Below are 26,546 nucleotides of genomic sequence, written 5' to 3' on the forward strand. Positions count from 1 at the left end.
AGAGTAATTAACATAACTAATTTTTGTGATATTTATTTGGGTGAATGGAAACACAGTTCAAGTTCAGAGCCTTTCTTTAATGAAGAGAGTTATTTTCAGACCAATAATTTATTGCATGCGGTTTATACCAGTGGTCGAGCTTATGAGGTTAGAAATGGTTGTCCAATTCAGAAAGAGAAGATGGTTCCCAGAAAGGTAGAAGAAGTGTTAGCTGATGAAGTTCTAGGGAGACGTCCTAAAGCCCCAGTGTAGGGGTGGGCGGAATTTGCGTAATCGCGCTACGCAAATCTCTGCGAAACGGTAAAAAATCTCCGCGAACACGCAGAAATTCCGCGAACACGCGGAATTGCTTGTTCGCGATGCTTTTTCCTGTTCACAATCGCTGTTTGCGTGCTCGGGGAGAAATATCTCGCGAACACGCATTGTGAGAACGCGAACAAGCAAAAAATTTCGCGAAGTCGCGGAAAGCAGAATTTTGGGCAATTTCGCGTTCTTCGCGGAACGCGAAATTACCCGAATTCCGCAAATTCCTCGAGCGGAACGGAATTTACCGCTCTGGCCTACCCCAGTGTATACTTAGGATTGCAGTAGTATTTGTAGTATATGACAGGAATCTATTGATATTTTACACAATTTCGTACGACAATATAGTAAAAAAAAGTGTTAAGCAAAAGATTAAGATGTTGCAAGGACTAGATCCTTGCAGAGTGGGAAAAAATAGTGGTTTGCAAGGTCATTCTCTGGCTTGTCTTTCTAGAAAAGTATGTCAAAGTGTTTTTCATCATTTCAGGATGTTAGCAGTACATCATTCTCAAATGCGGAAGTTAGTCAAAAGATTGTATTACGCAAAAAGTCCAGCACTAATGTTAAATGAGTGGAACACTGCCGTTTGCGTGGGTCAGTATCAGATGTAAAGAAGGTTTGTGATGAAATTGAGTTTTGTTACTTTGGTCCTGAACAAGAGAGTGCAGAAACTGACACATTAATAGAAGAAAATGTTGAGGAGAATGTGCAGCATACTACTATAAAACATTTTGAAGAACAAATTACAAAGTTTAAGGTGATTTCAGGTGAAAGGCCAAATTATTCTTGTATTTGTTGCCGGCGAACTCACTATAAAAATCAGACTAGGAGTGTTGATCTGTATTTAAAAAGTGAAAAAGAAAATAATGATAAGTGGAAGGAATTTGCAACCTATTTGTTGGTAGAGAATTGTTTTGATTTGGGTTCTGATCAGCTTATTTGTAAATATTGTTATAACAAATTAGACAAGAATAAAATGCCCGCTAGAGCTGTCCATAATAATCTAGAGTTGGTAACTATTCCTCCAGAACTGATAGATTTAAATACGTATGAGTCTATTCTGATTCAATGTGTGCACCCATTTCAAGCTATTGTTCATATGGAGCCTAAAACAGGTAAATTGCCTCCTACAGATTTACAAAGAGGATTAAAAGGAAGAGTTGTATATTTACCTCTAGATTTAAAGAAAAATATTGAAACAATTGGTGTAGAGAATGTAGAAAGTGAACCACTAGTTATACTAGTTAATGGTGTTCCTACCAAGAGTAAGAAAATCTGGCAAGAGTTAGTGCATGTTAGGAAAGTGCAAAAGGCAACCTTATATCTTATAAAAACAATGAGTACTACGAAAAAGTGTATGTGGAAGAAGAAGAAATACTTTTAGGAGATGAAACCGAAACGTCAAGTGGTCACATTGAAAAAGTGGATATGTCCAAAAGTGAAGAAATCTATGAACATTATAGTGTACATCCACTTCATTCAAAAGAAGTCATGGGGAATACTATTGAATTATTCCAAATGAAAAAAGCAAAGGGGAGTCCCATGAGTGTATGGGAAAAAAGTTTGGAAGCTCATTGTTTTTCGCAGCTGTTTCCAACTGGAAAAGGTGGACGATATGATGAACGATCAGTGCAGATTCCTGCATCCGAATATCGGACAACAAGATTGTATGCAGAAGATCCAAGATTTCGACAATGTATCCCATATATATTTCATCTTTTGTTTGAGAGTGACTTGTCTGGACTTTCATATGCAGTCAACCACATATTAAAAACAGGAGTACATCTTCAAAATGTTTCTGCAAAGGAATTTATGGATAAAGTACATCAGAGAGACGATCATTCAAAATCTCAGCTGATTAATTTGATGGCATGTCAGCGTGGTACTAATGAGTATTGGTACCGTCATCATGGAGAACTTAAATGTATGCTAAGGAACTTAGGAACTCCTACGTGGTTTCTTACTCTAAATTGTGCTGAATGCGCTTGGGATGATTTACTTGAATTTCTTCGAGAGGCAAATTCGAATATAAAAAATATTTAATACAAGTCACCTGGAGAATTGTGCTCTTTGGATCCTGGTAATGTATGCAGATATTTCAATCATAGGTTTGAAGCTATGATGTCTTTTATCTGCAATAAAAATAATCCTCCTCTTGGAGAAGTTGTGGATTTCTTTTGGAGAAAGGAGTATCAAGCTAGAGGTGCTCCTCATATACATATGCTGATATGGATCAAGGATGCACCCAAATTCGAAACTGATTCAGATGACATTGTTTTTAAAGAATATGCCACATGTGCTATACCAAAAAGAACAAAAGAAAACACCTTAAGGCAACAAGTCTTACGATTCCAAAGTCATCGATGTGGAAAATACTGTCAATGAAAGTACAAGTCTAAGGAAAAGTTTTAGGCCAAATGTCGTTTTGGATTTCCACATCCTGTAATATCCAGAGGAAGAGTAAACAGTTTTATGTCAGCTGTGAGGCATACCATCACTAGAAAATCTAAAAAAAAACATACAATTTGAGAAGAAGTGAAGAATCAAAATATATCAATAATTATAATTAGGGCTCCCGGTTTTATGGTATTTATTTTTTTGCAATTTCCGTCTGTATTTATCCATATTTATTTTTTGGGCATTTTTTTTGTATTTATCCACATTTATTTTTGCCACAAGCAAAAGACGACGCTACAGCTAGTATTTTTCCACATTTATTTAAATTGACAATGCACACATGCGCTCACTTAAACTAGCGATTTGTTGTGGCTCTAGCAGTGCTTTAAATGTCCGGAACTCAGAAATTTGAAAAGCAGAGTACCTGTGCTTCTCAGTTCTGCTATAAAAACACTTTAGGATAGAGTACAAGCACTTATCAGGAGCAAACATGTGCCAGCGCTTCTGTATTTCCATCTAAAGCCAGCTAGAAATCTTCCTTCAAATGTCTATGGTTTTCACACTGAAAGTACGTAAGTTTACCTATATTGGTGGGAAACAGTATAATGTAGATACATGAGTTACAAAAGCATAGAATAAACATTAGAAAAAAAACAGCAAGGGGTAAAGTAGTTAGGGGAAACAGGAAAGTCAGGCTGGAACGGGGAGGCAGACAAAGAAGGAGGGAGGAGGTGGGGAGGGGAAAGAAACACAATGGGTAGGTGAGGAAAATTGTGTCTGGTGTCCAGCTGGGTAGGTGACGGCCGAGTGGTGAACCAGAGCCAAACTCCTCTATAGCTGCAAAGGACAGCTCCAACGGTCATCGGACAAGGTTGCTCGGGCACCATAGTATGCAAAGAAGGTTCTGGATTTCACCTACGGGGCATCGTCAAAAGTTCCATCAAGAGTGCTGGTCACAGTGCTGTGCTCCCAGTGGCCTTTGTGTATTGGCCCACTGGCTCCAAAACGTCCACTCCCTATTGTTAAAACTGCAAAGAGGGTGAAGGTTTTTCTATTTATGCTAATTGTGTATGAATATTCCCATTTAATCCTAATTTAGTTGTTCTAGGGCCCAATTCACAGAGGCATTTATGAGCACGTAAAAGCGTCCCACAAGATAACCACTTTAAGTACTCCAAAATTTCTTTGTGAGTAGGCTCTGTGCTCTGACGTCTCACTAGTGCCAAGTCACAGCCGGGTGAACGGGTGCCTTGTAAACAAATTAAAATAACATGCTAACATCATCTGGCCACTTCTACACTGAACGTTCAGAACTGGAGACAAAGTGCTCTGAGGGGCGTGCCCATCAGTAGTGCAACAGGTGCAGTGGTACCAGGGCCCAGGGATGCGATGCAGCCTCTCTAGCACAATCATGGCTGTCTTTTACAACCCAAATGTGTTGGGGGGGGGGTGCGATGGTCCTCCGGCATCCCTGAAAAGCTATTGGTTGTCTTAATTAAGAGGCTAGCCCAGTATTAATTATGACAACTTGTTTTTTATGTATACTTTATAACTCACTTCTGCCGTTTCTAAGCGCTGCAGATAACACGTGCTACTATTTCCCTCTTACTGTTTTTCAGTCTTGTAGGAATCCAGGGGTTCAACCATGTGACTTGCTTTTCACTGCATGTTTCAACAACGAGCGCTGAACTATCGAGACATTTTTGCATTAATTAGCAGCCCTTCCTGTTTCCCAGATGCCCCCATAAACAGTGAATGAATGTAGTATTTTCAAAGCCCAGACAGACGTGTGCTGCCTGCTTCAGGACGAGATCAAAGGCAGGAATGGCTCTTGCATGTATTAAATTCTGCACCCGAAGCTCTTTAAAGAGAAGCCCACACATTTCCTAAACATTATGCGCAGCTGTGCGGCGACTTCTTTCATTTATGGTCTTTTAAGACAGAGCCTCGAGTGCAGCGATCTGAGGGGAGGCACGGATCCAGCAGGCCGGTAGGGTTGGGACAGAGTCAGCATAGAGCCGGCGGAGTCAGTCCCTCGCCTGAGGAGGCCGGTGATTTCAGTTTAGATGGTAGTGTCTGAGGCAGGGCCAGAACCACCTGTGAGGGCACCTGGGTCCGGTGATGTTTGGGACAGTCAACAATATACTGGCTATTACAGGCCTCATGGTGAGCAACAGCCCTCTCTCTCTTGTGATGCCACAACGCTGACCGATGCTGCACTACAGAAATGCCAATAATACGCCTTAACATACAACACCCAACAATAATTGTTCAGTTTGAGTGCACTCTAAAATTTTACAGACAGTGGCAACCAAAGCCCAGCGGAAAAAAGGCAGTTGGCCAGGATCACACCATTTGATGAAATGGTGCAGCCGGGAGTCACAACTGCTAGAACACTTCACCTGGTCTCAAGACGTGCTCTTCAGGGTGGACTTTAGCGCCGCAAGACACTTAGGGCGTTGAGCGCACCATACAAGGGCCCTTAGTAGTAGGAACTGTGCTGTTTACTTAGATAAAGAACCACGGAAGTGGAGGTTTTGATGCCAGAGCGGGCTGCAGGACCGGTTCTAGAGAAGCAGCAGCTTTGTCTGAATGTGCATCTTTGGCCTTAGGGCACACAGTTTACAATATTTATAGGGTTCAGCCCCTGCTGCTTCGCACAGGGACGCCTACTTATGGCATAAAAATGAACAGGTAACTTTTACCCACTGTTGGAGGTGACGTGGTTTCTAATAGAGCAGGGGGGCTTTCCTTATCCCTCCAGGAGAAGGCGCTGTGCGCCTAATGTAAAGCGACTGACACAGACTAGCAGTTATTTAACGACTATAAATTACTGAAGGACGTAGTACTGGTACTCTTCAGCCTACTGGAAGGAAACGCAATTATAAAGAGTAATCCGTTTTTAAAAGACATCAGCATTACTGCGCATAGCACAGCCAGTGCCACAGTCGTGGCGTACAAACAAAACAAAGAACTAAAATATAGCAGATAAAGCCTCGTCAACAAGTAAATGGTCTTCAAAAGACCTGTGAAGTACTCGGTGCGGCTGTGTGCGCCTGGGAAGGAATTTCCAGCAGCAGGAAGGGGGCGTGGCGAGATAACTTTGGATTCGAGCATGGCAACATTTTCTAGTATTTTGCCGTTTTTACATATAAATACAGACAAAGGAAAAATTGTTTTCCGTCTGTATTTATATGTAAAAATCCGTTTAAACGGAAAACCGGGAGCCCTAATTATAATCCAGTTATTCTCTCAATGTGGAATGCTAATATGGATATTCAGTATGTTGCGGATAATTCCATTGCTGTTGCCCGATATGTGACATCTTATATAACTAAATCAGAAAAGACAGAGTTAAAAGAAATGTGGGAAGAAATTTCTCACGAGAAGAGTCTTAGTAAAAAAATTGAACAGTTACAGTTCGAAGATGTTATTGCATCGAGAAACTGGAGCGTATGAATGCTCTGATCGGTTATCATCTGCAAGTATATACTCAAAATCTGGAAGAATCATTTGGGTGAGCCTAGGTCTTGCTGCAACGCGAAATCGAGTGCTTAAATCTGTACAAGAAATCGAAAATTTCGCAGAAAAATATCCGGAAAGTACAGATATTGTGAAAACAAACATGTTATCCAAATAGAAGTCATCATCTGGAGAACATATGTCTCTATGAAGTGCTGCAATATTACACTTTTAAACAGAATACTATAGAAAACATAAATAAAGGAAAATATGCAGTGATTGGTTACAAAGAATGTTTGGTGAAACAAAGGAAAGGAAATTTGATTAATCACAGAAAACTGAGTTGTGATACTCCTGATAAAAGGGAATTTTACTATTTAGCACTTTTGCAACTCTTCAAACCGTGGCGTACAGAATTGGAATTACTTGGAGATTTTCAGAGCTACGAAGATTCCTTCAATGCTTGTAAAGATACCATAGAATGTACAGTTTTTGCAAATTATCTGAAAATGTTGAACGATGAAATTGATCAAGAAGCTACAATTGCAGCTGAGATTGTTAGAGACAGTTCTCAAAACAGTCAAAGTTCTGCTCCACTGAGTCAAGATCCACTAGGACAACCAATTCTTGAAAATGAAGCGGCAATTGCAATGAATGAAGGAAACAGCAATGCATCAAGATCAAGAAGATATTATGGACTTAGCAAACTTGGAAGAACAACTAAATGTTGAACAGAAAGAAATATATCACCAATTGAGACAACAGATTGACCATGGATTTCTTCATGAAAAGAAAGAATGCACATGCACATCATTTCAACCTATCCGAATGTATGTCAGTGGTCAAGATGGAACAGGAAAAAGTTTCTTAATTAAAGTATTGACCAGTTATCTACAGAAAACAATTGACTCACATTTGTCTTGTGTTGCAACTGCTCCAACTGGATTGGCAGCACACAACATTAAAGGAATTACTTTACATTGTTTACTTATGCTACCTGTAGAGCATGAAAATAAATTGGAATATAATAAACTATCTGGAGAAGCTTGCTATGACGTTTCAAGAGTGCTAAAGAAAATTAAACTTCTGATTATTGATGAGGTAAAAATTACAAGGGGGGGAGTAGAGAGGATTGCAGGTAGAACCTACCTCCTGTATCAGACTTTAAATCAACAATGTGGTTCTACCTAATAGTGATAGGAAAAAATTCTTTTTATGTGTTTTGTTGCTTTTTAAATAGTGAAATAATGAGGCAGTGTCTTTTGGAATGTCAATGAAGGCACTGAATGGTTTTTAAATACCCCTCACACACTATGAAATCCCATAGTGTCATGCTTCATCATGGGGGTCTTCCCGTCCCTCTGCGGGGCGGGGCGTGCTACGACCAATAAGTATATGGGAGCACTGTTGTTGGATGAAGGAAAAAACTATGTGTAGACTATGTGTTAAGTGATAGTGAGTGTGGTAGGGTTAGTGGGTGAATACAAAAAATTAAAAATCCTCTAGCTAGTGGAGAAAACAAATTTTATTCAATTCCCTAGCTGAGAATGTTAAAAAATGGGGTTGCGTAGGGGGTGTATATTAATTAAATACTCCCTACTGGGTCAACATGTTTCGTAAGCAGTCCCCACTGCTTTACTCATCAGGACCTAAATATGTCCCTACTACACTCGAAAAATTAGTTTGGATTGTATGCCTATTGGCTTAATTTCCGATCTTCCAAGAATAAATTGAAGGTACAATGACCTTTGTTAGGCGATAATAGCATTTCTTTGGTATCTGCAAAAATAAAAGCATGAATGAAAAAAACAACCCAAGAGTTGTTCATGTAAACACATCTCCATACTGTGGAAATATACTAGCTGAAAGAAGAAAGGTGATATATTTTTCTGTTCTTGTAATTGAATGGTTCACATTTTATTGACTATACTGGTTTGATAATTTGCCAGCACGTGCGCTTACACATTCGCATTCTCTCTCATTCTTTTGCAAAGGAACGTGATATATTTTTCTTGTCTAGATGCTGGATTTGATTCCACCAACTGAATTGAGCAAAGACCAGTTCGCGGTGTGCGAAATATACTTGCTTATTCAGTCAAAGTTGCCAAGACACACATTCACACATCCATTCTATACAGGGCTCATCGTTTGTGTATACATCATAGTAGCCATCTGAATCATTTGCTTTGGTGAAAAGAACGTTTTTTTTGCAAAATGGTTGCACGAGCGGACTAGTATGGACATACTAACCAAAGTGCTGTACTGCAAAAATAGTGATAACTGATTGCATGTGATATATTTACGTAACGGAGTGATTACATACTTCGTTTAGGATGATTATCCGATCTCATGAGCTGGCATCGGGGAAGGGGGGGGGCTGCTGCCAAACACTGTGAGTAAGGTGAAAAGTTTTTAGAAAATGCGAATGCCGATAAAAGAATGTTATTTTAAATTTTGCTGAAGGGGCATCTTGTCCGGTGCCTTATTTAGAGACTTAGGCTGGTCGTACTTACATGTTGGAGAGTCTCTCCTCACCTCAGCTTCCCTCCGTGCTGCTCCGTTCAACACCCGCTTGCTATTGATGTTTATTTAAACAGAAATATTGCCGGAAGCGGCGCGTCAGAAAAACAAAAAGAACTGGTGCGCGTTCCTTTCTCAAGATGGCTGCTCGTGTTGGAATGGTTATTTACTAAAATGTGTACTCACTTCCTGGATTGTCTCTGTTGCTCATACCAGGGGAAAAAACGGTAGACTGGACCTTATTTCTTCAGAATGAGATAAAATAAAACAAAAATAAAAATAAAAATAAAACTAAAACAAGCTAAAACACTACCAGATTTGGGACGTCGCTTTTTCGCGGGGGAAGCTTCAGTTGATAAATCGATAAAGTTTAAAAAGTGTTGACAGTAATGCTTGCCTTTGTGCATTTAAGAATGCAGAAAATTCTTAAAACAGAGTACGAATTCTTATTTGGAGGAAAACATGTGGTAGTTTTTGGAGATCTTCTGCAACTTACTTCCGTAAAAGGACAACCAGAATTTAAAACACTTGTACATGAAGACACCAGAAAGTCTTTGGGAAGTGTGGGAAACGTTAACGTTGGTCATATTTTGAATACAAAGAACTCATTAAATATATGCGACAGGCAAATGATGCTGATTATGGAACCATTCTTCAAGATATAAGAATTGGAGTACTGACAGAACATGGCAAACAAGCTTTGCAAAGTCGACTACTTACAAACTTGTTTCCAAATGAAAATATAGTTCCTGAAAAAATATATATGAAAATTGCAGAAAATAAATCTATAATCTGCTTAATGCCAACACTGCACGAGTGTTCTATATTCAATGAACAACTTTTGAAGCTAGAAAATGAACAAATAATAAAATTGGAGGCTATTGATAAAATAGAGCATGAAGGAATCACTATTATTTTGATGGAAAAATTGAAAACAAAATTAGATTCTTTAGAAAAATCTATATCTAAAACTGCTGGTTTAGAAAAGAATCTATATGTATGTGTAAACTGTTGGGTAATTTTAAGGCATAATTTGGATGTGGAAAAAGGTTTAGTAAATGGAGCAATGGGTAAAGTTGTTGATCTTGTTAAATACCAAAACAGAGATGGAATTGAATTTGTATAAATCAAATTTGATCAAATTGAAGAAGTAAAACAAATTGGTTGTTGTTCAGTTCGTTTTTTGCCTGTTAAAGATTTATATGTCCGTAGAAAACAGTTTCCACTTTCTCTGGCATATGCAGTGACTATTCATAAATCTCAAGGATTAAGTGTAGACAGTGCTTTGGTGAATACCGTGTTTAAAGAGGGTATGGCATATGTTGCTTTGTCCCGAGTCAAAAATTTATCGGGATTGTATTTGATAGATTTTGATGAGCGAAAGATTAGTGCAGATGCAAACTGTGTAAAAGAGTATAATCGGTTAAGAAGAGCATATGCTCCCAATTTAGGTGAATATCCTGTATTTGAAAAGCGTGTAGTAGATCGAAAAAGAAGATATGAGAATATCTAAGAGAAGGAAAAACATCAAGATAATGTTGAGATTGCAAGCAAAAAGAAAAAGGACACTATTGAAGAGATTGTTGGGTATCAGTTAGAAAATAGTTCAGGTATCAACTGCTATGCTAATGTAGTGGTCAATATTGTCTTTTTCTTGAAAGTTTGCAATAGCAAATTATGGAGAATCGTGAAAAAAAGATTTTGTTCCTTGTTGCATTGTATTTATGAAAAATTGAGAACTGATAAAAGTAAAATGCAAAGCGTTTCTGATATTCGTATTCTTTTGGATATATGTTCTGGTTCTACATAATTTATGCAGAATGTCCAACAAGATGCTCAGGAATTTCTAATGTATATGCTTGCAGTATTGGAAAATGAAGGAATAGAAATTGAAAATCATTTTGGCCTTTGTTATAAATGGGAAAATCAATGTGAAAATGTATGTTTACATGTAGCTCTAACAGAGATACTGAAAGATTTATATATTTGACATTACCAGACTGTAAAACAGTGTCTTTCAACAAATTAGTTAAAGCAGCAAATCAAAACATGGAGTGTAGCCAATGCAAATCAGAAATGTTATCAACATTATTTATGGGAAGATATGGACAATATATCATTTTAATGATACGTTGTACAGCTGATGGAAGAAAATTGGAAACTTTAATTAAACATTTTGTAGCAAGTCAAGTATCAATATCAGGAAAAACTTTTGTAGCAGTAGCAATTATTTTCCATGATGGTCCTTCTACAACATCTGGACATTACACTGTTTATTTGAAATGCAATAAAGGATGGACATATTGTAATGATGCTTGTTGGTTTGTAAACAACGTTTGCCTAACAAATTACCACATTCCTTCCTAATATTTTTAAAACCAAAGTTTTAAGAACATAATTTGGCCTATGAGGAATATATTCAAATTTATTAATACGATTACTATTGGACAATTTCAGTATAAAGGATTTCAGGAATACCATTTGGCCTAGAGGAAAGGTATACATTTGAATTAAGGACTTTTTCTTGCACATTCTCACATCATATATTTTTAAAGAACATCATTTACAGTGAATGGAAATTAAAAATAATTGTTCATTGAATTATTGTTTGAGTTCTTTCATATTCAAGTATGAAAATTCTCTTAGCAGGAAGCATTTTATATATGTGTGATTTGCATTATACGGTATTTTATTGAGGATGTAGTTTTTATGCAATGTTCAGAAATAGTTGAGTATATTAAAAATATTTTTGACACAGATTTGTTTTTTTTTAAACAATCTTATTTATTTTTTATTTTTTTCCGCTGTTATGTGATGAGTGACATTGAAATCACTTTGTAGTGAAATTCAATATATTCTGAGAACTGCAAAAAAGGCAAAATAATTTATATAATATTAAAATTATGTTGTGTTGTAAAAAATATATTATTATATATTAAAATTTTATTTTTTCTCTCTTTCACAGATCCTAATTCTAAAATATGACATTTTCAGAAATTTAAATTATAAAAAACAACTGAAAAAAATGTTTAGCATTTTTTCATATCTACTACAGTCAAGGTAAGATTAACTAAGTATTAAAATGCACATTGGGCTACGTTTGCACACTGGTGAAGAAAGTGGGGGGACTGAGTTGACATGTGTGCAAACACGCTCTGTGGGTGTTTTAAGTTAGGGAATAAAGTCCCCTTGAATCCCGAGGGTCCCTGGGGCCAACTAACCCACCAGGTATGTGTAGTAAGTGCCACAGAGTTGCATTGCAGAAAGGTGTAAAATGGGCATGGCCTCGGACCACCTCTCTGCAACGCAGTTCTATGATATTTAATAGAGAGACATGGTGGGCTAGTAGGACTCAGGGACTTTCAGGATTAAAGAGGACTTAACTCGTCAACTTAAAACACGCCACAGGGTGTGTTTGCACATGTCACATCAGGCTCCATCCCCTCCCTTCTCCACTGTGTAAACATGCCCAATAACCTTTGTATGTTGGGAGATTAAGTCACCTTGAATCCTGAGGGTTCTTACAGTCCAACTAGCCCACTACGTATATCCAGTAAGCACCACAGAACTGCGTTGCAGAGAGATGTAAAATAGGGCACAACCTAGACTACCTGTCTGCAACGCAGCGCAGTGGTGCTTTATGGAACCATGTATTCTCTTTAGAACAATGAAATTATTTTATTAACTATTCAAGTATCAAAGAAATGGCCTAAACAGAAAAACTAGTAGAGGTACAATATTTTGTGCAGTATATATGCAAACTTCTAATCATCTACATAGAATTGATACACTCTTTTAAATACTCAGTTAGTAACTAAGCAGTCTAGGAAACCTTCTGTCTGTCCCAACCACTTGTCCATTCATCCATCCAGCACTGTATATGTATCCTATCACTTTGCCAAAACCTAAGTACTTATAAATTTATCTTGCACTCTCTTTGAAGCATCAAATTACTCTAGTTATTAGTCATATACTTAAGGATTGGCCTAGTCACTAACCCTAGTACAAATCTGCAAGAAGCTACAAAGTATTAATACACTCTTCAAAATGCCCAGTTTATATCTATGTAGCTTTGGAATCTCTCTGTCATAGGATCCCATGTGACCTGAAAAAAAAAATGATTTTATTGGTTCATAACATTTCCTATTGTAACTATTGAAGGACCGCAACTATTTCAATCATTCTTTTTTGAGCATCTTTGGAGAGATATCTCTGTGCTTACCTTCTGTCACTCTTATGCAATTTTTCTATCAATCAACTAGCAATATGTTTTTATTGTAATAGTCTGCCAATACCTAAGCACTTATGGGGCATATTTAGAAGCATCCTGTACTGACAATATGTCACTTTTTGTAACGTAGTGATGGCGCCAGACACTCCTTCATATTTACAAGGAGAGGAAAAGGCACCCTGTGTAGCTTTGGGTGTTTGCACACAACGCTCATAGATAAATACACATCTCCATATTTATCATAAATCATAAATCTGGAGATGTGTGTGAATGCTGCACCATCCTCCAGTTGGTGTAGCAAGGCACAACAAGGAGAATTATTTTAATTTCTCCTCATTGTTTCTCTTTCAATGTATGCTGCATTGCACAGCATACATTGAAAGAGAAAAATGCCTTCACTGATTGTTTTTTCTGAATGAAGGTGTCCCTTTCTGCACAAAAACAATCTCTCCACAGCACAGACATGCTTGCACCATGGTGCAAGGATGCCTGTGTCACTGTATGTCTGCACTTTGTGCAGCAGTGCAGAGGGAAGCATAGAGTTGCAACATATTTATGTACATATGTCGCATCCCTGTGCTTCGGAAGTACCACAGCACAGTGCAGCTAAAGAGCTTACAGTGTCACGTTGCAGCACTTCCTTATAGTTCTGCACTTATACATTCACCATACACTACTAATACATTCTTTCAGTCTATTATGCTCTACACATACGTTGAACCAAACTTTTAAACATTATCATACAAATATAGTTCTTTCTGTAACCAGATAAGTTAGTTCTGAAAAGAACTTTTATTTTTCTTCTTTTTTTGTTTTATAGTTTTTTTGCGTGTTTTTCAGAACAATTTTGTATTTTTTTTGGTGTTTTTTTCAAAAAATAAAAATAAAAAAAAGAATGAAAAAAGCAGGACACTTTAGGAATTATGTGTCATTCCCAAAAAACAAAACAAACAAAAACTAGCAACAATGGTTACGTTGCGCAGCACACACTGTTTCCACAGACTGCTCACCAAAAGAAATGAGTTTGTTGCACTTCACGCAGTGCTGTTTTAGAAAAGCGAATTCAGGACGTATGTCCAGTGCTGATGCAGTTGTAGAAGTTCCAGAGGTTCCAGGAACTGCAGGTGGAGGGTTTCTTTTGGCTCTCCTACTCTCCTCCCGAGCCAGATTAACTGGATGGAGAGTCTTATGGTGCTTGTACATGGAGGCAGTACCGCGAGATTATTTTTTTTGGCACTACCTCTATACAAGACTCTCTCACAGATCCGGCAGATGACTTTTGTGGCATTTACCTTTTTCTGCCCTTCCGGAAAAGTAAAGAACTTCCACACCACTGACACAGGCCTTTGAGGACATGGAGCTTCTGGCAAAAATTCTTCCTCCGAAGAATGTTCTGACTCCTCCTGTGGCTGCTGTCCTGAAGTCATGTTCTCTTGGTTTTCAGAAACACCAACAAAGAAAAATGATGCAAATAGGGTTCTTCCAAGCACAGAGATGTCTCTTCAAAGAAGATCAAAGAAGAATGATTGAAATGGGTGGGGTCCTTCAATAGTTTCAATGGGAAATGTTATGAACCAATCAAATCTTTTTTTTCAGGTCACATGGGAGTCGCGCACCCTGCGCTCACGAAGAAAGCACCAGACGCGACTCCGCGAAAATATATTTAAAAGTAATATACCTTTATTACAAATAGAAATATATAATTTTTATTAATACCTTAGAGAATCTTTAGCCCTAATATGTATATTAAAGACACACATAAATCATTTTAGAACATAACATTTTGTGCGGGAGTCGTGCACCCAGTGCGGCCCACATATGATGTCAAGCGGGTCAGCCATGCGCAAGCATCGCGTACAGTAATGCGCATGTGTCGCGAATTAGCGGGAGAAGGAGCCGCGCATCAGTCGCATACCTATCGCGCACAACACGTAATATTATACGTATATCACGTAACTGGAAAACATGCACCCATCGCACACCATATGCGGATCCTTCCCAACTTTTCCAATATGGCGGCTGTAATACGCACACCCATCGCATTAGGTACGCTTAGGGTGAGCGACTCCAACATTTCTTTAAAAAAAAGAAGTATATATATATATATATATATATATATATATATATATATATATAAATATATTAAAGTTGAAAAAAAAATTACTGTATATTTCAGTTTTCGTTTTTTACATTTAATTTTTTATTTGTTTTTGAAAAGTATATAATATTGTTTAATAAATAAATATTAACAAATAAAAAGTTTGAAAAAATGTTCAAATTGTGTACAAAACACATAGGTATAACTACTTCTATAATTCAAAATTTGCATTTAAGAAACCTTTGACATACACTGAAAAAACTATAGGTTTCAGACACATTATAGTTAGGAATTAGCATTTAAAAAACCTTAGAAATTCACTGAAAAAACCATAGGTTTCAGACACGTAATAGTTAGGAATTAGCATTTAAAAAACCTTAGAAATTCACTGAAAAAACCATAGGTTTCAGACACGTTATAGTTAGGAATTAGCATTTAAAAAACCTTAGAAATTCACTGAAAAAACCATAGGTTTCAGGGGTGTTATAGTTAGCTGGACATTTCACTCGTACAAAACCATAGAAATTCCTCCGTTATAGTTAGTTCTGCTTACTATAACTCGCGCCCCCGCAATGTGACGTCACATATTACATCACTCATGACATGGTCAGTGACATCACTGATGACATCACTGATGACATCTCAAATGACATCGCTCATGACATCACTGATGACATCATCCATGTGATAAATTGATGCATCTTCTCACACCCTAATATAACCTTTGATACACCCATTCTAAGTTACAGACGGCCAATCTCAAAACCATTGACACTCCAACACCAATAACTACATACCTACTCGCTGATTCTTAGGTCTACACACACATCCACTCACTCATCTGTACAGTCACTCATATTGATGGTCACTCAGTACAGGACTATCATATGCACTCATACACCTCTATAGACACTCACACACCGCCACTCATCCAGAGAGGTACTCACCCATCTAGTCAGTTATGCAAATAAATAATCACACACCCATTTACTCACAGTTATACACACACCAGATCACTTACCCATACAAATACTATAACATTCTTATGCTCTTATGCAATCACTGATACAACCACACACTCATCCATACAGTCATTCTCACAATCACACTCTCACTTATAGCCATTTAAATACTCTAACACACATATATACTGCCTTTCACATATGTAGTTACTCGCACATGTACCACTGAGATATACATTCACTCACTAACACACCCATACACACACTCACCCATCTATGCAGTCCATCACAGATGCACTCTTGAAACCATGCACCCAGTGAATCACCCACTCACACATCTATGCCCAGAGTCACACACACCCCACCCACACAAACACTCAGCCACCCATACAGATACTCAGACAATCAATCAATAACTCATATACACACTCATGTAGCTATTCACAAGCCCATGCAGCCGCTTACACACCAACAGACAGATGGATACAGACATTCACACAGTTTACTCACCAACCCATGCATTCAGTAAGATATGTTTAATCATTCACTTATAGACCCAGTTACGCACCCACTAAATAAATCATCCATTCAGACACTTTTACACCCACTCATTCTTCAATACGCCTTTCCCTATATATATTAAACATAGTTCAACTTTACAGAAACACACAGTCACTGGATGATGTCATCAGTGATGTCATGAGTGATGTCATTTGAGATGTCATGAGTGATGTCATCAGTGCTGTCACTGACCATGTCATGAGTGATGTAATATGTGACGTCATCAGCAGTGCATTGTGGGGCGCAAGTTATAGTTAGCAGAACTAACTATAACGGAGGAATTTCTATGGTGTTGTACGAGTGAAATGTCCAGCTAACTATAACACCCCTGACACCTATGTTTTTTTCAGTGAATATATTCTCTACTGGCGATCGCCAGTAGATAGTTATAATTAGGACCGTGTTTCCATAGGAAATCTCAAAATTCTATTTTGAATAACTTTGGCGCCGGTTGACGAATCCTCGCGAAATTTTCAAAACTAATGGGGCGCTCCGTTCAGCTCCTACCCTGAAAGTCTCGGGGTGATTCGTCAAGCGGGGGCCGAGAAAAAAGGGGGTCCCAAAACGCGTTTTCCCCATGCATTTTTCCATAGGACCTTTAGACACAGCTACAGCCCGAACGGCTGAACAGAATAACTTGAAATTTGGCAGAGAGGTAGCCATAAGGTCAAGGAAGTGCCTTTTGCAGGTCTGGTGTAAATCTGTTCAGTATTTCCTGAGAAAATAGCATTTAAAAGCATATCAATATCTATACGCGCGCAGGGTGCGCGCACCATGCGCGCACCGTGCGAGCACTCTAACGTGCGCGAGCGTAATTCTGATTGGTGGTTACATGTTAGTCAACGTTCGAATCGGTCGAAATCAGGAAGTGTCGGCCGCCATTTTGTTTGTTTTCAGTGCGAGAGTGAAAAAGGAAGGTGGCGAACGTGAAAAGGGGGCAGGGTAGAGAGTTCCTTACCCCCTAGCCTTTGTCAGGGGGTCCCTGAAGGACCCCGAAGGCAGAAAATTATTATTTTTTTTAAATCGCGGGGGTGCGCGCACCGTGCAAAAACGGTGAAAAACCAAAAAAAAAAAAACATTTTTTTTTTATAATAAAAATATTAATACATAAATAAATTAGCATTTAAAAAACCGTACAAATTCACTGAAAAAAACATAGGTTTCACACACGTTATAGTTAGGAATTAGCATTTAAAAAACCTTGCAAATTCACTTAAAAAACCATAGGTTTCACACATGTTATAGTTAGGTGGACATTTCACTCGTGAAAAACAATTGAAATTCCCCCGTTATAGTTAGTGCAGGCAACTATAACTCACGCGACCGCAATCCTCTGCTGATGACGTCAGATATTACATCACTGATGACATATGTGTCTTTCTGAAAAATAAATATTTGTAATATATGTATAGCTAAAGATTAATGGAAGAAGACATGGGTAAATAAGTGTCTAAATACAGTGATATAATATCTGACGTCATCAGCAGAGGATTGCGGTCGCGTGAGTTATAGTTACCTGCACTAACTATAACGGGGGAATTTCAATGGTTTTTCACGAGTGAAATGTCCACCTAACTATAACATGTGTGAAACCTATGGTTTTTTAAGTGAATATATATATATATATATTCACTGAAAAAACCATAGGTTTCAGGGGCGTTATAGTTTTTTTTGTAAATATTTTTTTATTTGCATTTTTAACCAATTCAAAAACAACTGGCATGTCACAAATAGTCATCCACGCGTCCGAAAAACCCCCCACCCGCCACCCACGGTAACATCACCATGTCAATCAACCTATCGAAATCCAGCTCTGTCATAAATGACACTGTTGACAGTCCTCTTTTACCCCCCAAAGGCTCCCCCCGAGTCTCGGGCCCATGTCCAGCCACATACCTTCACGTATTACAGCTGTACCCAATAGGACTCATAGCATATCAATCAGATCCCAGACCACCAGCAAGACCATGATACCTTCTCCATTTCCCCCATACTCTGTGAAATTTCCGAGGGCAGCCTCTTGCTTTGTAGGTGACCCTTTCCGCCACCATATACATGTCCATACCCCTCCTCTATTCTCCCAATTGAGGGGGTGATGATGCCCCCCACGCCCGTGTCACATCCCACTTTGCCACCACCAGGGCCAACAGTGCAAAGATCAGGTGTGGGCGGCTCTGGTCTATATCATTGGTTATCCCCAGTAATACAAATTTGGGTTCCATAGGAAGTGTTACCTCCAGCACCTTACTTATCTCTCCCAATATTTGTGCCCAGTAAGTGTGGATGATGGGGCAGTCCCAGATGATATAATAGAAGTCCCCCTGCGGGTGTCTACAGCAGAGATAACTGGAGGCACTGGCTCGGCCCATACGGTGTAGTCGAACCCTATCATAAAATACCCTGTGTAGTATTTTGTATTGGATGAGTCGGAGGCAGGATTTAATCACAACTTCTCTATGGTGCATCAGGGCAGCCTCCGTGTCTATCGTCCCCAGGTTATGTTCCCAAGTTTCTCTCAGTTTCCCCAGGCTATCTGGCATGTTATTGTTCAGGGTCTTATACGTAAAAGATACTATCTTGTTGGGTATCTGTTCTTGCTATAGGTGACCCTCTAACGGGGCATATTCTGTCAGGGGAGAGGAGAGCGAGCTCTCCGCCCTCCATGCTTGTCGCAATTGCGCGTATTTAAAAAACTGGGTGGTGTGCAGCCCATACTCTGTTGCCAGGGTCCTAAAGGGTTTAAGATCCCCCTTCACCACCAGATCCCCCAATGTAGAGATTCCAATGTCATTCCACCCTCTAAAGCCCCTGAGTTTGTGGAGCTCCTTCAACCAGGTACAGTTCCATATCTGCGTCTGTTTTGTCGGTTTATATGTCCACCCCATTATCTTTGTCGACACCAATCCCAAACGTATATCGTTATCTGCATGGCCTGGAGTAGTCGTCTCCTACCTGCGCCCCCATATAAATAGAACAAACAGGTATGGTGTGCCATGGTGTCCCTTTCTAACCTGTAAGTGGGGTGATCAACTGGTGCATGGAGCCATTCATTCACCGGCGCCAAATGCTCTGCCCGGTAGTATGCCTCAATGTCTGGCAAAGAGATCCCTCCATTATATTGGTTTCTCTGTAACACGCCCAGGGCTATTCTCGGTTGCTTTCCCAGCCACAACAGGGAGTGCACTTCCACTTCTATCACCTTAAACGTCTGTCTAGGAAGAGGAAAGTATTCATTTTATAGGGCATACTAGAAACGGGGCAATGTAATCATTTTGAACATTGCGGCCCAGCCAAGTATCGTTAGGGGGAGGGCTTTCCATCGGAGAGCATCGTCTGCAAAGTTTGTAACAACTCGCTGGATGTTTCTTTGATAGGAGAGGTTTCTATCTGTAGTCAAATAGATCCCCAAGTACGTGAATCCCGTCTGCTTTACCTGGAGGGCCCCAGGGAGAGGGGGCCACTTCTCCTCCAGTCTTGTGATGTTCAGGATCGATTTATGCCAATTTATCGTATAACCCGAGAATGAGCCATATCTGCCCAGGAGCCTGAACAGTGCGGGGACTGTAATAGCCGGCTGGGCAACGTACAACAGGATATCATCCACACAGAGCAACATTTTTTCTTCCCCTGTGTCAGTCTGCGATATTTGGAACCCCTGTATCTCCCCTGTCTGTCTGACCTCACAAGCCACTATTTCAATGGTAAGGGCGAATAATAGTGGGGATAGAGGGCAGCCCTGTCGGGTCCCCCTTCTAATAGGAAAGTCATCGGATAACATCCCGTTCACCTTAACCCGGGCTCTGGGGTCTGCATATAGGAGTCCCACCCATTTCCTGAATTTGAGCTGATGCCAAACTTGACCAGAGCTACCTCCAAGAAGGGCCAGTATACAGCGTTGAATGCTTTTTCAGCGTAGAGGGAGAGAAACATGTGTGGGTCCTCTCGTCCCTGTACCTCCATAAGTCAGTTGTGGGTCCATCGTAGACTCTGTCTACTCACCCTGTCTAGTAAGAATTCTGTCTGTTCCTGATGTACCAGGCCTGAGATTACATGGCGCAAGCGGAGGGCCAAGATCGTCGCTAGTAGCTTAACCTCCACGTTGAGGGGAGAGATTGGACAATAGGACTATTCTTTCTATCCATCGGGCGTCCATTTCCTTACTGCTTAGCCAGGCTAGGAGTTTACCAGATTTATCCCCAACGTCATATAATCTATGTAGGGTCACCTGCACCTGTGTCTTAGCCTCATCCGTTGCTAGGGCTCTATAGCGCTGTTGTGTGTCAGTCAGACATTGGAGGACATGTGGGTCACATCCCGACAGACAGCGTCGTTCTAGTTCTAAAATTTGGGTTTCCAGGGCAGTAAGCTCCTTTTGTGCTTTCCACTTCTCCCACGATATTCGATTTTTGGCCCTATCACGGAGCAATGTCTTGTAAGCATCCCACACTACAATGCCCGACTGCACAATCCTACATTTTCCGCAAAATACACTTTCGTGTCAGCCCTGAGACCTCACACTATCTCGGTATTCTGCAGATCCCAAGCTGTCAACCTCCAGTTCCCACCAATAGCCCTAGGCCTCCCCCGGACCTAACCAGAAGGGGAAAGTGGTCCAAAATCCCCCGTGCCAGGTATTCCACCTTGCAGTCAGTCCCTGTTGTGCCCCGCAGGAGAAAGACGTAGTCCAGTCGTGAGTGCACCTTATGTGCACCTGAGTAGTATGAATAGCTTCTGGTGTCCGGGTGGAGATGCGGCCACATATCTATCATGCCCAATGTGTTCATAACCCTGGCCAAATGCATAGTCGGGGGGCCGTCAGTTCGGTTCCCTGATCGGTCCATGCGGATGGACATGACGTCGTTGAAGTCACCCCCTATAATGTGGAATGTGTCTGGTGTATCTAATAGAATATCAGTCAGTCCAGCAAGGGTCCTGGCCTGTAACTTTGGGAGGGCATAAACCGAGATTATTATGACCCTTTGCCTTCCCCATGTCCCTGACACTCCCACGTATGTCCCTTGGGGGTCTGTCCAGGTCCGTGTTGCCATAAAAGGGGGGGATTTTTTAATCAGAAGAGCCACCCCCGTGAACCCGTTGTGTATCCCGCATGTGCCTGTACTTTATATGCTCCACTCGCCAGAAACCCACATTTCGTACCCTTGAGGTGGGTCTCCTGCAACAGGATGATGTCAGGGCGTGCCCGTTTTATGTATGCTGACACCAGCCCTCTCTTAATTTTATCCCCTAGGCCATTTACATTCCATGTGAGAATCCTATTGGGGCCCGTTTCCTTCCTGCCTGCGTGGGGTCTCTGTTCATTTAATGAAGCCATAGAGTGGTGTGTTCCGAGTGTATCCCAGTAGTGGGGCAGCAGGCGAACGCGTATACCTGAGCGGCCATGTGACCATTATGCCAACCAAACATGAAGAAACCCCCCCAACCGTACAACTGTTGCAACCCCCCCAAATGGCCCTCGCACTCCACCTCCCTCCCCCATGTCTCATCCCCGGCCAGTCGCTGGAGAGTAAACCTTAGGGTGGTGGAGGTCTGTTGTCCTCCCTTACCCAACTCACGCCACAAGTTCCAACTCCTGCAGCAGTCCCAAAGTCTTCAAGAAAAAGATAGTAATAGAAGAAGATGGAGATTGAAGGAGAAAATCCAGAAAGTCAATAAAGAACACAGCTTCCAGATTGGGAGAACCGCCAAGAGTCCTAGACTTCAGCCCCTATGGGGCTATCTCCTACGGCTCTGAAGGCGTCCTCTAGTTCTCCATAGATGTCGGCAACCAGACCAAAGAAAGGAAGAGAAAGAGAGGAGTAGAGAAGGAAAAGCAAGAATGAAAAGGGGAGATGCGTGTCCTGCATTCAATGCCGGAATGTCAATCCAGTCCACGGCCAACCTCGCAGGCCCTTTTTCATGAGTGGGAATCCGGAGGTTCGCCCTGAGAGGCCCTGGCCTCTGTCAACGTTTCTTGTTCCATCGCCAGTATTTCAGCAGCCAAGGGGTACATAGAGGGGCCCACTGCCTCCTCTTCACTGGAGGAAGAGTTTCTGTCTTCATTTTCATTTTCGGTGTCTGGTTGGGGCAATCCAAGGGGACGGAGCGTGCGCGTGACCACCGAGAGTCGAGAGTCCAGTGAACCACCACTTCGTCTTCTAAATCTGCCCGTATCCTTTGGGGCATAAGGAGTCGCTACCAGGAGGCAACCCCTACATGTCTGCTGGGGTCTTAGTGATCTTTGCGAGTCCGGGGGCCGTCCGACTACCCCTCCCGAGGGCACCGCGCTGCGCACCGGAGCTTCCGATCTTCCCAGTGTGGGGCGTTCCTCCAACCATTGCCAGGCCTCCCCTGGTATCTGAAAGAAGTGGGATTTGCCCAGAAATATCACCTTCAATTTTGCAGGGAAGAGTAACATGTATTGAATTTTATGCTCTCGCAATTTGGCTTTTATGGAGTCAAAAGTACATCTCTGCTGTAGTCCGGGAAAATCATTATGCGCGTGATATAATGTCGGATCTCCCCAAGCGTTCTGGCGTCCCTAAGTATCATATCTCTGTCCAGAAAATTCAGAAAGCGCGCTATTACGGGCCACGGCTGCGCCCCCGCAGGGGGTCGGGCCATCAACGCCCTGTGGGCCCTCTCTATGACGTAGCAGGTAGAGAATTTGTCCGTTGGGAAGGTGCACAGGAGACATGAGTGCAGGAACTCAGGCATGTTCGTCCCCTCAATTCCCTCTCTAAAGCCCACAAAGCGGAGGTTGTTGCGTCATGCTCTATTTTCCGCATCGTCCACCCGCCATAGCAGGTCCTTGTGAGAGGATTGGAGATCCTTCATACCTTTCTGCAGGTCTTGTACTGAATCCTCCACCTCGCCCAGCCGAGTCTCCTTGACCCTGTTCGCCAACTTCCTGAGGTCCTGTCATAGGAGCAATACCTCTGTGCCCACTGCACCAATATTACCCTCCAATGCCATCCTGGATGCCTGGATCGCCTGGAGGAGGGTGTTCGTATCCGAGCGGGGGTTGGGCATTCCTCGGGGGGGGGAGGCGATGACCTTCGCATACTGGTCCATCTTGCCCTGCCGTGGCGGTTTCGGTTCTCTATCTTTACCCATAGTGGATGGCGTTGGGCTTCGGCCACCAGTGTAATCCCCAAAACCAGTGGTTGTGACGTGGCTGGGGGTGTACAGCCTGGTCTGGCCGACCCACCCTATGGTGAATACCCCGCTCCTGATGCACAGGTGGCCCACCGTACAGGCCCGTATACAGGCAGTTTGCCTCTCCAGGGTAGTGTGTTGCGGGCAGTGCCCCGCGAGGGTCCCTCAAGGCCTGTCCCTAATTGGCACCTCGTCTGGTCTGGCTCATCACCTCAGGGGTCTACGCCCCACCAACAGTTAAGTTGCGGCCCTCTTCAGCCTTGACCCCGGCCAGAGCCGTCCGCTCCTCCGTTGCCCTCACTGCCAGGCCCCCCTTGTGCACAGGCAAGGGGGCCCTGTTCCTCCCCGGCCATCTCCTCTTGTTGCCTTCAGGGGGTAAGAAAGAGCAGGCAGGGAGCGGGGGGACCCACCACACCAGTGCACCACTGGGTCTCACCACCCCACCCCAGACACCCGGTCACCAGGTACAGCTCATCACCATTGCTCTCTGCTTCTCACTCTTCACAGAGCAGCGCTCCCCCAGAGAGTGCTCCACCAGCTGTTCACACACACCCGCTCCCCCGACTCCACAGCCAGATTGCCTCACGTAGCACCGCTGCACCACTTGAGAGCAGTCCCCATCAAAGGCGCACCGCACGTCAGCTCTTCAGCCTCGGGTGTCTCTCCAGGCCCGCGAGCTCACTCGCGGGACGTCGGATCTCTACCGCAGCTCCTTCCACTCCCGGAGGGGGAGGGGAGCCCTTTAGTCCGTGGCGCTACGCAGGCACAGGCAGCGCCCTCAGGGACCTCGCTCCACTCAGACCATCTCGGATGGGGTATGAGGGGGACAGCCCACCTCGCCGGCTCTTGTCCTCCACAGCTCTGCCGGTGCAGCCTAAATCTCTCGGGTCCGCTCTCCTCTCCCTCAACTCCTCTGTGGCGCCATCTTGGGTCCCACTCTCGGCGGTGGAGCAGGCCAGGAGATCAGCCGCTGCAGCTCCTCCCAGGGATGTATTTTCACTGCCTCCAACTCCAGGGGTCATCCAGGACTCTACTGAAGGTGCGTGCAAAATTCTCCGGGTCCGCGGGTCACTGGTATCAATGTCGGATTAAGCTTTCAGCCGGCGCTCGGCGAAAGCATGTCTCACTTGGCCATGCTGCTGGCCACGCCCCCCTCAGGGGCGTTATAGTTAGTTGGACATTTCACTCATACAAAACCTGTGAAATTCCCCCGTTATAGTTAATTCAGCTAACTATAACTCGTGCCCCCTCAATGCACTGCTGATGATGTCACAAATTACATCACTCATGACATGGTCAGTAACATCACTGATGACATCTCAAATTACATCACTGATGACATCACTGATGACATCATCCAGTGACTGTGTGTTTCTGTAAAGTTTAAATATGTTTAATATATATAGGGAAAGGTGCATTGAAGAATGAGTGGGTGTATAAGTGTCTGAAAGGATGATTTAGTAGGTTCGTGAGTGACTCTATAATTGAGTGATTAAACATATATTACTGAATGCATGGGTTAGTGACTAAACTGTGTGAATGTTTGTCTGTTGGTGTGTAAGGGGCTGCATAGGTTTGTGAATAACTACATGAGTGTATATATGAGTTATTGATTTGTTGTCTGAGGATGTGTATGGGTGCCTGAGTGTTTGTGTTGGTGGGGTGATTCACTGGGTGCGTGGTTTCAAGACTTCATCTGTGATGGACTGTATGGGTGGGTTAGTGTGTGTATGGGTCTATTAGTGAGTGAATGTATATCTCAGTGGTACATGTGTGAGTAACTACATATGTGAAAGGTAGTATATATGTGTGTTAGAGTATTTAAATGGCTATAAGTGAGAGTGTGTGATTGTGAAAGTGGCTGTATGGATGAGTGTGTGCTTGTATCAGTGAATGTATAAGAGCATTAGAATGTGCTAGTATTTGTATGAGTAAGTGAGTTGGTGTGTGTATAACTGTATAGGTGAGTAAATGGGACTGTGATTAATTATTTGCATGAGTGACTAGGTGTGTGAGCAGTGGCGGCTGGTGACATTTGGAAAGTGGTGAGGCGTAAAATTTATTTGGGAGTCCACCGCGGCAAGCGAGCGAGCCTGAACAACGTAAGGGGGAATTTCTTTTTAAAAGAGTGGGCAAACTAGGACATATTAAGGATTTTCGGGGTCCTGAGCCTAATATATTTAGGGGCCCGGCCCCTGTTAGGAACCACTTTGACTATATAGTCCATTTTCAGCTATTTCATGCCCTCTTTGGCTAGGTCACTGACAGTGCACAACCATTCCTCCAAAATTCTAAGGGGCAGATTTATGTTTCCTGGCGCATCCCTGCAAATCAGCAGGGATGCGCCAGGAAAGATGTGTCACGCAAGTTTACCCTTGCGCCACCACAGATGCGCCGCATTTACAATGCAGCGCATCGTGGCGCAAGGATAAACAGATGCGTGACGCATTTGATGCGTAAGGGCGGCGCATTGCTGGAGTCGTGTTGCAAGCACGACGCAACTCCAGCAATGTTTAGGGGCTGCCCATACCTTACATGCTGCGTCATGCCTTACGCCTGCTTCAAGCAGGCGCAAGGTTTTGACGCAGCAGCGTCGGAAAAGTGACTGAGTGAAATCTTGTAGATTTCACTGCATCACTTTTCCGAGGCTTTTTCCGGTGGAACGCCCACCCTGCATACATTAAACCTGACGCAGGTTTAATGTGGCGCAGGGCTTTACACCGTGACGCAACTCCATAGATGCGTCACGATGTAAATAGGGCGCAACGTGGCGCAGGGTTTACGTCGCCGCTGCGTCACAAAAGTGACGCAACGGTGGCGTAAAAGTGGCGCAAGTCTAACATAAATCTACCCCCAC

Source organism: Triturus cristatus, chromosome 3_2 (genome assembly GCF_964204655.1).
Source record: "Triturus cristatus chromosome 3_2, aTriCri1.1, whole genome shotgun sequence".
Classification (NCBI taxonomy): Eukaryota; Metazoa; Chordata; class Amphibia; order Caudata; family Salamandridae; genus Triturus; species Triturus cristatus.